The 13,505-nt window shown below is 52.7% G+C and overlaps 1 protein-coding gene across 1 annotated transcript in view; it reads left to right on the forward strand.

Moving 5' to 3' along the window:
* Positions 1-662: 662 nt before the first annotated feature.
* Positions 663-13,505, forward strand: part of TRAF5 (TNF receptor associated factor 5) — a 45,664-nt gene continuing 32,821 nt past the window's right edge. Inside the window, exon 1 of the mRNA XM_060130892.1 lies at positions 663-921. The gene's annotated coding sequence lies outside the window, so the exon portion shown is untranslated. The remainder of the gene's footprint in view (positions 922-13,505) is intronic.

The raw sequence follows: 13,505 nt of genomic DNA on the forward strand, positions 1-13,505 counted from the left end.
CAGTGTAAGAAAGAGCCCCGTATTGCGGAGCAGGGAGACCGGGACTCAAGGCGAAGCTATGGCACTTGCTGGGTGTCATCACTTCATGTCATTTCTCTGGACCTCAGATGGCTCATCTGTAGAATGGGGATGACCAGGCCTACTTCACAAGGTTTTGAAGCTCGAAGGAGATGTCTGGGGAGTCCTTGGAACGGCAAGCTCTACAACTCTAAGGGATTGCTGGGCCAGCAGCAAGGAGGAGGGCTGGCAAATTTGTGCTGCTGTGAAGGAAGGTCGGGAGGGACCGACCTGAGCCAGATCTCAGACCTTGGCTAATGGGTCAAAATATGAAAGGATTGGCTGAGCCTGGTTATCCCTGACTGAAGGGTAAGATGTGGACACTTCAAACGCCCCTGAGGGAAACCAGAGATGATTTTTATTTGTAGGTACTCACGATTCTAGTGAGGGTAGGTTAGGTCTCTTACGGGCTGGGTAACTGCCTCTCACCGTCCTGCCCGACACTTTCCTGCGCTTCCTCCCGACCCGGGAGCCTGCGCCCCTCACCGCCCCCGCTCCCGTGGCCCCGCCCCTTCAGGGCCCCAGGCCCGCCCTCCTTCCTCGGGGGTGGGGCTACGAGCGCCGGGCTCCGGGGCTGAGAGCCGAGCCCCCGCCTCGCCGCCGCAGCCCTGGAGTCCTCGCGCGCCTGCAGCCGGGAGCCGGCCGAACCCCCGCCCGCCGGCCCACAAGTGAGTCCAGCCCAGTCGCCGCCCGGGGCGGCTGCGCCGCGGGGATTGAGCCCCACGCTGTAGGACTGGAGTGAGGGGACCGAGGAGCGCTTTTCGGCTCATCCCATTTACTTTGAAACCGAAAGCGCCGCGGCGGCAGGAGCCCCCCGCCGGGCTGCGGGGACCCGGGCCTGGCTGCCCGTCCCACTCGAGCCCGGTGAGTCCCCGACGGCCGCCGGGAGGGCGCGGGTGGTGGGCGGAAGGAGGCGACGGGGCCCGGACCCGGGGTCACGGGAAGCCGGAGGAGCAGGTGGTCCTTGATGCGCGCGAGTGGGTGCGGCGTGGGGGAAACCTGGGTTGCGGGAACCCGGAGCGGGTTTTCTTAGCAGAGGAGGGATGTGGCGAGGACGGAAACTGGGGGTCCCGAGCCGGGGAGCGGCTCCAGGGCGTGAGTGTGAACTGGAGGGGGCCAGGTTCAGGTCGGGGTGCGCAGGCGGGGGAGGACCTTAAGGCGTGCCCCGCATACCCGCACTGCAAACCCCTGGTTCCCCCTCCATGCCCTTAGGTCCCCCCTCTTTCCACGTTTGCATGACTTTCCAGCCAAAGTATTCTAGAGCGAAACTTTAATGTTGGCATGAATGGAAACCTCCAAGGACTGTTCGATTGAGCGTGCTCATTTAGAACCACCCTCACCCCCAGCCAAGGGGAGCTCAGAGGGGTCTTGCAGGAAACCAAGACTCACAGAGGTTGAAATGAGTTACCCAGGGACACACAGAGAATTGGTGGAAACCAGATTGCCTCCCCCTCGTTACTGCTCTGCAGGGTTTTGGCAGTTCTGAGAATTTTCAGTGAATACTGGGGCCACGCTGTTGCCACTAACCCCTCTGGCCGTCTCCTCCGACTCTTTCGGCTGGTTCTGCCTCCTCCTGCAGCGTTTCCATATTTGGCTATTTCAGATTTACTTTCATCAGAACTCAGTTACCTCGCTGTGGCAGGCAGGGTTGCTCAGGGCTCGCGGTGGGGTTGGTGAAATGAGGCGTGGCTCCCGCCCGGACTGCCCCCTGCGCACCCCACCTTCCACAGCGCCGGGCTCTGACCCGAGTCCCTTGAGGACAGGCCTCTAGTAAGCAATGGGATTAAGTAAATATTTATTGGACACAGGTGCTGGGTGAGAACTGTGGTCGGGTCAGTGGAATGCATTCCTCCTTTCAGAGATATTTGCATTTTAAAAGGAAGACACAAAATACAAAGAAATTGGTTGAAGTGCTTCTGGAAGTAGAGCAGTTCTGGGGGTGTGTGAGATAATTTTAGGCAGGGAAAGGCTGGGCTAGAACCTCTCAAATCCGGAGTGCAGCTGCCTGCTCTGCTTTACACACAGACAGCTGAAGACAGGGGCGTTAGCACAGTTGATGGTTTGGGTGAAAACCTTATCATCTAAACACTCCCACCTCCAACTCTAATTTGGACTGGAGAGACAGAAATTGCTGTAGAAAAGATGAATGTGAGGTGGAAGCAGAAAATGTCTAGCTTTATCAAGGTGCTCTTGTTTTGTTTTTGTTCTTGCTTTGAACTCAGTGGAATGGGTTGGTGCTCAGATGCTGGAACCTCTCTCTCTGGGTCCTGGACATAGGCAGGAGAAAGCCTCCCATCTGAGCCAAACTCTAGAAGTCCTGCCAGCGGGGCGGTGATGGAGGTAGTGACTTTCTCAGGTCCTCGGGGCAGAGGTCTGTGGCTGGCGTAAGGAGAAAGACGGGCAGTGTTTCCATGAGTCCGCAAGCATCACCTGAGTACCCACTGGCTGTGGGTGGCAGAGTAGCAGAAACAATATGGAACGGAGATGGAGTCACGTCCACTGGAAGTACTAACTGTAGGGACTGAGATATTTCAGTGGAGATGACTGCAGAGTGAGGGAGCTGGATGCCTCTGAGTCAGTGCCATTAGGCTAGCCATGGGAAAGGCTCGTCAGCATTTAGACAAACAGACCTCCTGTGATTATCTCAGCTTTACTGGAGAGGACCCTGAGGAAAAACTAATAGTGCCTTGTTTATAAAGCTCTTTCCTTTTCAAAGCATTTTGTCATTGCTCTTGTCATTTTGTTCTCATTTTGTTCTCCACGATACCCTTGTGATTCAAGCCACAGCAGGATTATTCTCCACATGGCCCAGTTGGTGCGGGTGAAGCACTGAGAAGTGAAATAACCCTTTGGGCTCCACTGCTGGGCCAGGCCTGGGTCTCCAAGGACTCCGGTTCCTCTGCTCCAGGCCCTTCACCCTGGTTTCACAGAGAGCTACATCTGCCCAGCTCCCCCTCAAGAAGGGTTAACGAGGGGACCCAGACTCTAATAATGCATGTATGGTCTGTTCCCGGCAACACAGAGCAAGTTCTCCTCCAGCCTCTGACCTGGCCACGGCATGAACACACACCCACTCTGTTAGTTCTACTTCGGTTAGTGAACTCAGGGCGAGACCTGTGTCTGGTCTTGTTTGTATTCTGGCATCTGGCACAGAGGAGGCCTAAACAAATGTTGGCCTTGAATTCATTTGAGCTGTGTCTCCCTTGGGCTCTGAGCTGCCAGGGCCTGATGGCTGGGGAACGTGTGCCGGGTGAGGCTCTGGAGAGACAGGTTGAGCTGCCAGCAGGACTGGCTTAAACCCCCGAAGTCAGAGTAGCACCGTCCAGTTGAGAGATAGCCTGTCTCACCTGATGAACTTCTCACTGCCTCCCTGAGAGCAGGGAGAGATAGGTGCTGTTCCTTCCACTTTACCTGGCTGCAAGCCAGACCTCAGAAGTGACTTGAAAGATCTCACAGCACGTAGGGACCGGCCAGGACTCCAGCCCAAGTCTTCAGACTCCAATCCATGTGCTCGTCTCATAGTTTTTTAGCTAGAGGAAGCCAGGATTCTGGGCAGGAGGGCGAGGGAACCAGAAAGGCATGCATCAAAGGCTGCCTGACACCTCTGTCACTGATCCGGGGTCTTTAATAAGAGCTGACAGACCAGGGGAAGGGGATCAGTGGCCGACTCTGCCTCTGAACAGCTCTTCCTGTCCAGGTGATGGCTTTTTCTGACGTTCCTCTGGGGCAGGAGGTATCACCCCAGCAGAGTGTAGTAGGTGGATGTGTGTGTGTGTGTGTGTGTGTGTGTGTGTGTGTGTGTGTGTGTGTGTGTGTGTGTGTGTGTGTGTGTGTGTGTGTGTGTGTGTGTGTGTGTGTGTGTGTGTGTGTGTGTCAGGGTTAGAGGGGAGCAAGCTGCAGCGCAGAAGTCATCCCCAGGGCTGCTGAGGCCATGGTCGGGCCCCAGTGAGTTTGTTGCTTTGCGCAGAGCAAAGCATTTTGGAGGGTCACACAGCGGTTTTTTCCCCCTAGAGTCCCTGGCAGGCCCTGTCTTGTGAGGAAGTGGGCTGGAGGGCCAGGGGAAAATAAAAGTGAAAATACTCAGTGGTCCTCATAGAAAAATTCGAAGTCCATTTGCAGTGACAGTGATGAGCACTCTCTGCATTTTGTTACCTGGAGGCAAGCGGTGGTACAGGCTTAGACGGCGCTGTAGCAAGAGCAGTGTGCACCCAAGTGTCCGTGCAGGTTCTGTGGCCCTGGGGTTACTGATGGAGCCCAGTGAGCGCCCCTCCCTGGGGGTGGGGAGATAGGTTCTTGTGGGAGGAGGTACCCATCTCACTTCCAGCAGATCCTCATGCCTCATTTCTTGACACACACTCCATCAGCTTCCCTCCTTGCCAGTTCAGAACATCCCTGGAATTTCCCCTATAGCTTTTTTTTTCTCTCAAGGAAAAGGTGCTCTCCTGGCCAGCGGGAGGGCACCTTCTCCACCTACACCCCTGATGCAGCTCTCTCCTCCCTCGGAGATGGAGATGGAGACGATTCCTTTCATAACTCCCTGGTCACTGATTCCTTCCCCTCCACCACATGCTCAGTCTCTTAAACAAGAAGACCCCACATTTCCTCTCCCTTTCACTGACCAGCTCCTAGAAAGAGCAGCCAGCACTTGCCCTTGCACTTGGTGCTCTCCTCACTCGGCACCGTGCACCTGCCCTGCTGCTTACATTGCCCTTTGCAAGGCTTCCAGGGCTTGGTAATCCTCAGTCGCCAGCCTGCTCTGCAGCTGTTGCTCAGCTCCTTGGAGGGGGCCACACCGTCCCCACTGTCGTTTCCTTCCTTGACCTCGAGCTTCTTGTCCTCCTCCTGCCCTGTAAGTGTCAGAATGGGGCCAACACTGTGTCCTCAGGCTGGCTTGCCGTTCCTACGCTCCTCTCCCTTGAACCCTCCTGTGCACCCGAGGTTGACCAGCGCTCTTAAGGAAAGGCTGATCAAGTCTCCACCTCTCACCCAGCTCTCTTCTTGGCCAGTTTGATTTGTGATGGATACACAAAATCCTCACCGTGATGTTTCAGGGGCCCCTTAGATACTCGTCCCAAGCTGCCTCTTCCTCCACGTTCTCCCTAACCCTTGCAGAGATCATTGCTGTCCCTTAGCCACCTCTGTCCTGTCTCTCCCCAGCCGGTCCTGATCTACTGTCTATTCCCAGGGCTGCAACCTGAGTTCCCGTCCGCCCCCCACTTTTTCCTGTACTACCTGAACTGTCCATTCACTCGCTTTCCTTCCCTTCTGTTTTCTCTTCCCTGTTGCAGAGGGGACTCCTTAATGCATAGTCTAATCAAGACCTACTGCTTCCACTAATGGCGTCGTGGGGATAGGATGGATTTCAGAATCTGGCAAGCTTGGTTCAAATCTGGATTTATGGCTTGCTGGTTGTAGTTGTATGATGTGGGCAAGTCGCCCAACTTCCATGAGCTTCTGTTTTCCCACCAGTAAACAGAGATAGTGATGTCACCCGCTTGGGGTTGCTGGAAGGATTAAATAAGGCAAAATATACACAGAGCCTAGTGTATGGCGGGTTCAATAAAGCTGGTTTTCTTCTCCCGCATGTTTGACAGCATAGGGAGTTGTGGGGTCTCCGGGGAGGTGGAGAATATGCGTCTAGCCTAAAGGCATTCAGATTTAAATTAAAAACAGACAAGCACAAGAACTGCCACATACCAGGGTAGACCATCATTTAAACTAGCCTATTGCTGTCGCTTTGCAATCTCTAGACCAGGCCAACCTCAGGAACCAGAGTCGGTGAACTGGAATGGGGCAGGGCATGGTGGGGATAAGTTGGGCCGAGCCCTTGGCAGGCAGAGGGCAGAGAAGGGGACTGGCAGCGTGAGATAGAGGAGGCTCAGCCCCAGGGGGTGGGTTTCAGGGGCAGGTTTCCAGTCCTTTAGAAGGACTTGTGGGCAGAGCAGTGCAGCCTTGGAGGAATCATAGTGCTGGGCAGGGAGGCAACACGGGGACCCCACGGAAGAAATAAAACGGATTTAGGAAGCAAAACACAGGCGCTGGCTTGTGTGGCTCACCAGGAGCAGAGCCATTACTTCAGTGGGATCCAGCTGTGAAGTGAGAGCAGGATGAGGAGTGAGGTTGACTTGGGACAAAGCTGCCAGCCAGAGCCCTCTCTGTGCTCCCTTCCTAAAGGGGATGTCTTGGAACAGCCAGGCTGTGTTCTGAGCCTCTGTTAGAGGAGTCCTTGATGCTGGAGGATGGAGGCAGGGGGTGGGGTTAAGCTGAGCAGGTCACAGAGGTCCCTCATCTACCTTCAGGATGTTGGGATTCTGAGGAAGAGGCTGGGCAGATATCTGTGGTACAACCTAGGAGAATTTCCCATGCTTCCCTGGGTTCAAGGCAAACTAACGTACTATGAAGTGAAAGCTTGAGTGTTAAGTAGATGCAGAATAAATAAAAGAAGTGATTCAGCAACTGGATGGGATCATTCCAGGAAGCCCTCCTGAGGCGTGAGGAAGGTGGACAGACGGGAGGGAGAGGAGGGAACGTTGAACCACGGGCAAAGGCATTTCTGAGGGATAAAGGAAGGAAGGAATAGTTGTTCTTAATGTATGGGAAGTAGATTATTCTAGAGCAGATTGATGTGGAGGTGGTTTATATGAAAAAAACCTAATAATTTGGGATGTTGCTTGAACCTCTCCATAGCACTCCCATAGACTTCCTCAAAAATGCTCAGCGCCATGTATTTGCTTTGGACGGGCAGACGCTAAATTCTTTCAATCTTTCTGTGATGCTAAGAATTCACTGACACTAGGTCTTTCTAACAAGTGTGACTGCTGTAACCCCCGTCTCTTCCACCTCATAACTGTAATGCGGAATTTTCTCAGTGTCAGCTCTCTTTAGACCATGTTGAACAGCGGCAGGGCCTTCTACACCTGACTTATCTATTCCTAACTTTCTTCACATCGTTTCTCCTTCCTGGAATGCCTCCTGTTTTAATCTACTAATCCGTGCCCCTCTCACTCTTTTCAAAGAAAACTCAAAATTCGTTTCTCGTTAGGAAGGCTGGTCTCCAAGAACACGCCCAGGTTCAGTGATTTGCTAGGAGGACTCACGGGATTCAGCCTATAGTCATAGAGCTAAGATTTATCACGGTGAAAGGATACAAAGCAAAATCAGCAAAGGGAAAAGGCACATGGGACAAAGTCCAGAGGAAACCAGGCACCAGCTTCCAAGTGTCCTGCCCCAGTGAATTCACATAGGACGTGCTTAATTCGTCCAGCACTGAACTGTGACGACACGTGTGAAATGTTGTCTATCGGGGAAGCTCATTAGAGACTCAGTGCCGAGTATTTTTATTGAGGACCGGTCATGTAGGCACCCTCTGCCTAGCATACAACCAAAATCTCAGACTTCCAGAAACAAAACAAAACAAAACAAAACAGATGTTCAGCCTAAATCCCATTGTTTGCACAGTTCAGGCACAATGAACAACTCAGGGTGGTGAGAGCCCACCCCGAATCCACCTTTCCAGACATCAGCCGAGGCCCATCCTTGGAAGCAGACCTTTCTAGGGGTAGCAGGTGCAGGCCTGCTCTGTTAACGCTTTTCTGCACAGCTTCCCTGCATAATCCCACCTCAGTGCCTAACTATAGTTATGCTCTAGAGAGAACCACCCTAGATAAGGGGCCAGATTACCTGGGTTCTAGCCCGACACGGCCGCCTACTGCTGGGTGACACTTTGGATCCCTCAAACTCTATTCTCCTCATTTGGAAAAGGAGAGTTGTAATTCTCGTTTGTAGAGTTCAAGGGTGACTGCGATGATCAAGTGAGATGGCGGAGTGGGTGTCCATCCCCCTAGATTGATCACCCACTGTGTCTAGGGCCATGCGTGAGCACGGGGAGTACGGAGGGAAGCGTGGTGAAGTGGCTTTGATAGGAGACAAGCCCGAGGTTGAATCCCAACCAGGCAGTTGCCAGCTACGTCACCTTGAACACGCTCTTCAATCTCCCTGAGCTTCAGGACCCGACCTGTAAACTATGAACGTGAGTAATGAAACTAGTACCCATCCCTCATTGGGCTGCTGTGCAGAGTGAGTGCAACAGCCCATAGAAAGCATCTGGCCACGGTATCTAGCACACTGTAGGCACCCAGAGTGGCAGCTATTCATTTACTCAGGTACTTGAGCCGTTGCTCTGCGCCAGCACCTTGAAAAAGACACAGTCCCCGCCCAGCTTTCTGTTTGCTCATGTAGACTAATACTGAACAGATAATTACATTAAAAATGAATGTAATCATACGTGCTATGAACGAGAAGTACAGAGTGATAATAGGGCATGTACTGAGGAAGAAGGGGCTGAGTAGCTGAATAATGATGCTTAAGCTGGGCTTGGATGAGTTTAGTTCTGTGAGAAGTGGGGGGAGGGAGGAGAGGATGTTTCCAGCAGAGACAACAGCTTGAGCAAAGGGAGACCAGCCTTAGGGCGAAGGCTGGAAGGAAGGAAGGTTCTCCTCTCCTGTGAGGAATGGCAAAAAGGCCAGAGAGGCTGGAGAGTAAGGGGTGGGGAGGGAGATAACCTGGAGCAGTGGGTGGGACCTCGGTAGCTCAGTTAAGGGTTTGGAACTGTGAGAGTAACGGGAGGCTGTGGAAAATCTGCGTGAGTGAGAACACCTTGGCTTTTTCAGAGGCTAATCAGGCTGCTGTGTGAGGGATGCTTTGGGGGAGTGAGTGGGTGAGGGGAGACCAGCCACAGGAGGGGAGGGGAGGGGAGACCAGCCACAGGAGGGGAGGGGCGACAAGTAATAGGAGGCTGGTGCAGAGGCCCAGGGGAGAGGGATGTGGCTTGAATCGGGGGTTGGTTGTGAGGGAGGAGAGAGGGCACTACCAGCAATGATACCAGTTGTCTGGTGACAACAGCAAGATAAAAAGCGGCCCTTCACCGAGAGGGACCACTGGAGAGAGGAAGCCACCACATTTTGGATGTGGTGGCTTTGGAGTGCCTGTGAGACATTGAAAAGGAAACACTAGGAAGGCAGTAACATGTGGGTCTAGATGCAGTGGAGAGAGACATTGGGGGTCGTTAGTTCGTATGTGGTCTTTGATGCCAGGACAGTGTGGTTTCAGGGAAGCTAAAGGGGAAAAAATATTTTAAAGTGTGTGTTTGGGTTCGGGATGGGGGTCGGGGTCCCTAACATCAGATGTTTCTGGGAAGCCACTTAAGATGAAGATGGAAAATTGACCATTGGCTTAAGTGACCCAGGAGTCCCTGGGTCCTGGGTGAGAGCAGTTTGGGGGGCTTGGTGGGGTGTGAGCCAGACCGGAGTGGGCTGAGCGTTGAAGAGAGGCCGGTGGAGATAGTCACTCCGCTGTGAGAGGGGGAGGATGAGTCAGGAGGTTTGGCTGTGAGAGGAAGCAGAGCTCGAACCTTAGAGAAATATGAGAGTGAGAATTTGGGGGGTTGCTTGCATCTCAGGAGAGATTTGTGATTGTGTGAGCGCTGATAGAAGAAGCCAGCTGAAAGGGGGAGGCTGACGGAGAAGCAGCCTCTTCCCATCAGAAAACCCCTGAGGAGGCAGGAGGCTGGGACAGGTGGAGAGCTTGTCCTGGTGCAGAGGCCACCTCTGCGGGGGCCCTGGGGGGGGCGGAGGAAGGGCAGAGCAGGGTCCCCCTGCACAGAGGGCCGGATGTGCAGTCCTGGTGGCAGGAAGTGGAGGTATCTCTGCTCTGAAAACTTCTATTTTCTGTGCAATAGGAAATGAGGTTTCCTGGGGAGACGGGGAGTGTGGTCAAGGTCTGTGCAGAAGAGAACGGTGTGAAACAGATGTTGAAAACAAGAGAGTGAGCTGAAAGGGAAACTGGCCCAGAACTCTGTTACCTGATGAAGTCTCTGGAAAAGGAATCCAGCAAATGTGATTTTAGATCTCTAGCACCTTGTGAGGCACCTCGCTGAGGGCCCCGTACCTGTTTTTTTTGTTGTTGTTTGTTTGTTTGTTTGTTTTTTGCGGTACGCGGGCCTCTCATTGTTGTGGCTGCTCCCGTTGCGGAGCACAGGTTCCGGATGCACAGGCCCAGTGGCCATGGCTCACGGGCCCAGCCGCTCCGCGGCATGTGGGATCTTCCCGGACTGGGGCACGAACCCGTGTCCCCTGCATCGGCAGGCGGACTCTCAACCACTGCGCCACCAGGGAAGACCCCCGTACCTGTTTTTTGAATAAAAAGTCCTTCTCAAGAATGAGGGGCTCAAGATCTCTATTTTCTTTCTAATCAGACAAATATTTTGCACTGCTCTGTCCCTTTGGTCTTTCCCCACATCTCGCCATGTTGATATTGTCTAGGATTTTAGTTCTATGATAATTATAGATTCAGTTCTATGATATTCTTTTTTATTGTCCTTAGTCCTTTAGACAATTGTTTCATGATTTTCATTTTCCATATCTCTTATCACATCTTCTTAGATCGAATTATTTGAACACTTCTTCCATGATTGTTTTCTAAGTAGAAGTTTTTGTGGCAAAAGAAGAAAGAAGTCCTTCTCAGCATTTTCTCTCTTTCGCAGGTACCTGGCTGCCCACTGGGACACCTCACCCAGGGGCTAGTTCACATTGGTGGAAGTAAGGAGCACTGTTCAGGCTCCACTCTTCCAGCCCCGGATAGCTAGACCCTCCCCCTCCTTACACTGACTACACGCCCCCCCCCCGCCAAGTCAGCCATCATTAGCCAGCTTTGCCTTCTCTAGCTGTGACCGGTAGAATTTCAGGACTCAGAATGGGTTGAGATGAAGTGTTAGGCCCTGGGGAGCATGCTCCGTGGGAGAGAGCCTGTCCTGCTTTCTGCAGAAACTGTAAGGCTGCTGTTCAGTCTTCCCATGAGTACTTACTGAGTGCCTATCATATGCCCAGTTCTAAGTACTGCTACCTCAGGAAGCAGAGGAAACATTCTTGCCCTCATGGAGCTTATATTCTGGCAGGAAGACAGTAAAGAAGCAAGCGTATACCAAGCTACATGGTAATAAGCGCTTTGGAGAAAAATGCAGCAGGTGATGACGGGGCTGCCGGGGATGTTGCTACTCCACGTGGGTCGGTGAAGCCCTCACTTGTGAGGTAACACCTGAGCAGGTACCAGAAGTGAGGAATAAGCTATTCAGGTGTCAGGCAGAAGAGCATTCCAGGCAGGGTGGCAGCATGCAGAAGGCTCTCCTACTAGTCAAGAAGAAGTGAGGCTGGTGTCACTGGAGTGTGTGAACAGAGGAAAGCGCTGGGAAATGGGGACAGAGAATGGAGGCCAGATCACAGGACTCTGAGGACACTGGCTTTTACGCTGAGTGAGATGGGGCCCTTGGAGCAGAGGAGTGACATATCTGACTTCTGTTTTTAAAAGGATCACTCTGACTGCTGGGTTGTGAATAGACTGTAAAGGGACAGGGGCAGAGGAAGAGACCAGCTAGGAGACGAGGGCTTTATCCAGTGGGGAGGTGACGGTGGCTTAGACTGGGATGGTTATGCTGACAGTAGAGAGAAGTAGGTAGATATGCTTGGAGGAAGAGCCAATAGGATTTGGTGTTGTGGGATGGAGAGTGAGAGGTGCCAAGGATGATTCCAGAATTCTTGGTCCAAGCAACAGGGTGACTGGCGGTACTGGTTTACTGAGGTGGGGGAAGGCGGTATAGGAGGAGCAGGCTGGGTGGGGCTGGATGTCTTACGTTTGAGATGCTCAGTGAACAAACATGGAGCTATGGACTAGGCAGTCGGGATGACTCGAGTTCAGGATGGGGGTCCAGGCTGCAAATAGGAACCAGGGCATTGTCAGCCTTAGATGGCATCCAAGACAGGAGCCGAGATGGGCTCACCAAGAGCACAAGTGTAGATGGAAGAGAGCAGAGGTCCAGCACCAGCCTAGGTGCCCGAGAGGTGGGGCAGTGAGGAGTGGCCAGCAAGGAGAAAGTGACCCGGAAGCCGGCACGGTGGTCTAGCTCGGCACGTCTCACACTGTAACGGGCTGCAAAATCGAACCTGAGAACTTATTAAAAAAGCAGACTTCTAGCTACCGCTGAGAGATCCTGATTCTGAAACATATTAATTAGGCCACGCTAACCTATTGTAACAAATAGTACCCCAAAGCAGAGGTCTGTTTCTCTGGGGTATGGTGTCCAAGCCAGCATTTTTATCATGTTCCAGGGCACATTCTTAGCAGAGCATCCAGGGACCCAACCACTCCGGAAACTGGTGCTGTGCTTTGTGCCTAGACATGCTCCCCACTGGACTGAAAACATCTTGGGGACAGGAACTTGGGGTCCTGTCCCACTTGCACCCCTTCCCACAATAGAATGAGGTTCAGACCTCTGCATGCAGCAGGCACTGAATAAATGCTGGCCAGGAGTGAAGAATGGACAAGCATGAGTATTAAGCACTTATTTTTGTGCCAGACACTGTGTGCTGGTAATTTATGTAGATTAATACGTTTAATATTAACTGAGCCTTAGAGGCAGGTGCTATTGTCCTATTTTCCAGATGAAGAGAGGTGACACAGGTAAGTGAATGGCAGAAAAGATTGAACCCCAGTGGTGAGGTTCCAGAGCTGGTCTCTAACCAGCAGGCTCTACTGCCTCTCATCAAGACCTCCCTTTTGGTACCAGTTGGGTTGTGGTACCTTTTCTTCTGGACATGACATGCAGTAAAGAGTACTGGATTTGTAGTCAAAAAGCCTAGATTCAAGTTCCTGCCCCATCACATGTTAGCTGTGTAATTTGGGGCATAGGTGCTTCACAACTTGGGGCCTCAAGTACTTCATCAGAAATATGACCATGATATTCCTATGGGGTTAGTGTGAGGACTGGGTGTGACGTCGTATGTGAAAGTACAAATTGCAAAGCACTAGTACATATTATTATTAACTTGAAAAAACCAAACTGTAGAACCCCTACAATTACCCAGAAGAGCTGCCAGAGGGGTTTAGATTGTAGGCAACCCAACAGGCCTTGCTTAAGCAGACAGGTTCTCTGTACAAATCCTTTATTTATGGATTTGGTTTTTTAAAAAAAACTGTGAAACTTCTGGCTAGCTGATCCCTTAAGTCCTTCCACAGCTGACTGGCTCAGTTGTTGGGAGAAGCCACTCCTCAGATTCTGTCTGCTTCTCTTGGGTCCCCTTCCTGGACTCCCCACCTGCTTTCCCTCTTCTGTCGTCCTGATCAAGCCCATCAGTCCCAATAGCCCAACATCAACCGTTGAGCTGAGGGGACTCTAGGCTGCCTGCCCATGTGTGGGCTGGCCGTCTGGGGTGTGCCTGGGGTAACGGACCTCGGGAAGCTTCTCCCCCCAGGGCTGGGGTGAGAGGGCCGCCTTCGGTCCCGTGTGCTTCCTCCCCAGGCCTGGGCCAGAGCTGGCCTCCCCGCTGGTCAGGAGGGGATTGCCCATCTGCCTTTCCCAGGACATCGACTCATGCCCCAGCCACAGAGTCTTCCAGAGC

Source organism: Lagenorhynchus albirostris, chromosome 2 (assembly GCF_949774975.1).
Source record: "Lagenorhynchus albirostris chromosome 2, mLagAlb1.1, whole genome shotgun sequence".
Taxonomy (NCBI): domain Eukaryota; kingdom Metazoa; phylum Chordata; class Mammalia; order Artiodactyla; family Delphinidae; genus Lagenorhynchus; species Lagenorhynchus albirostris.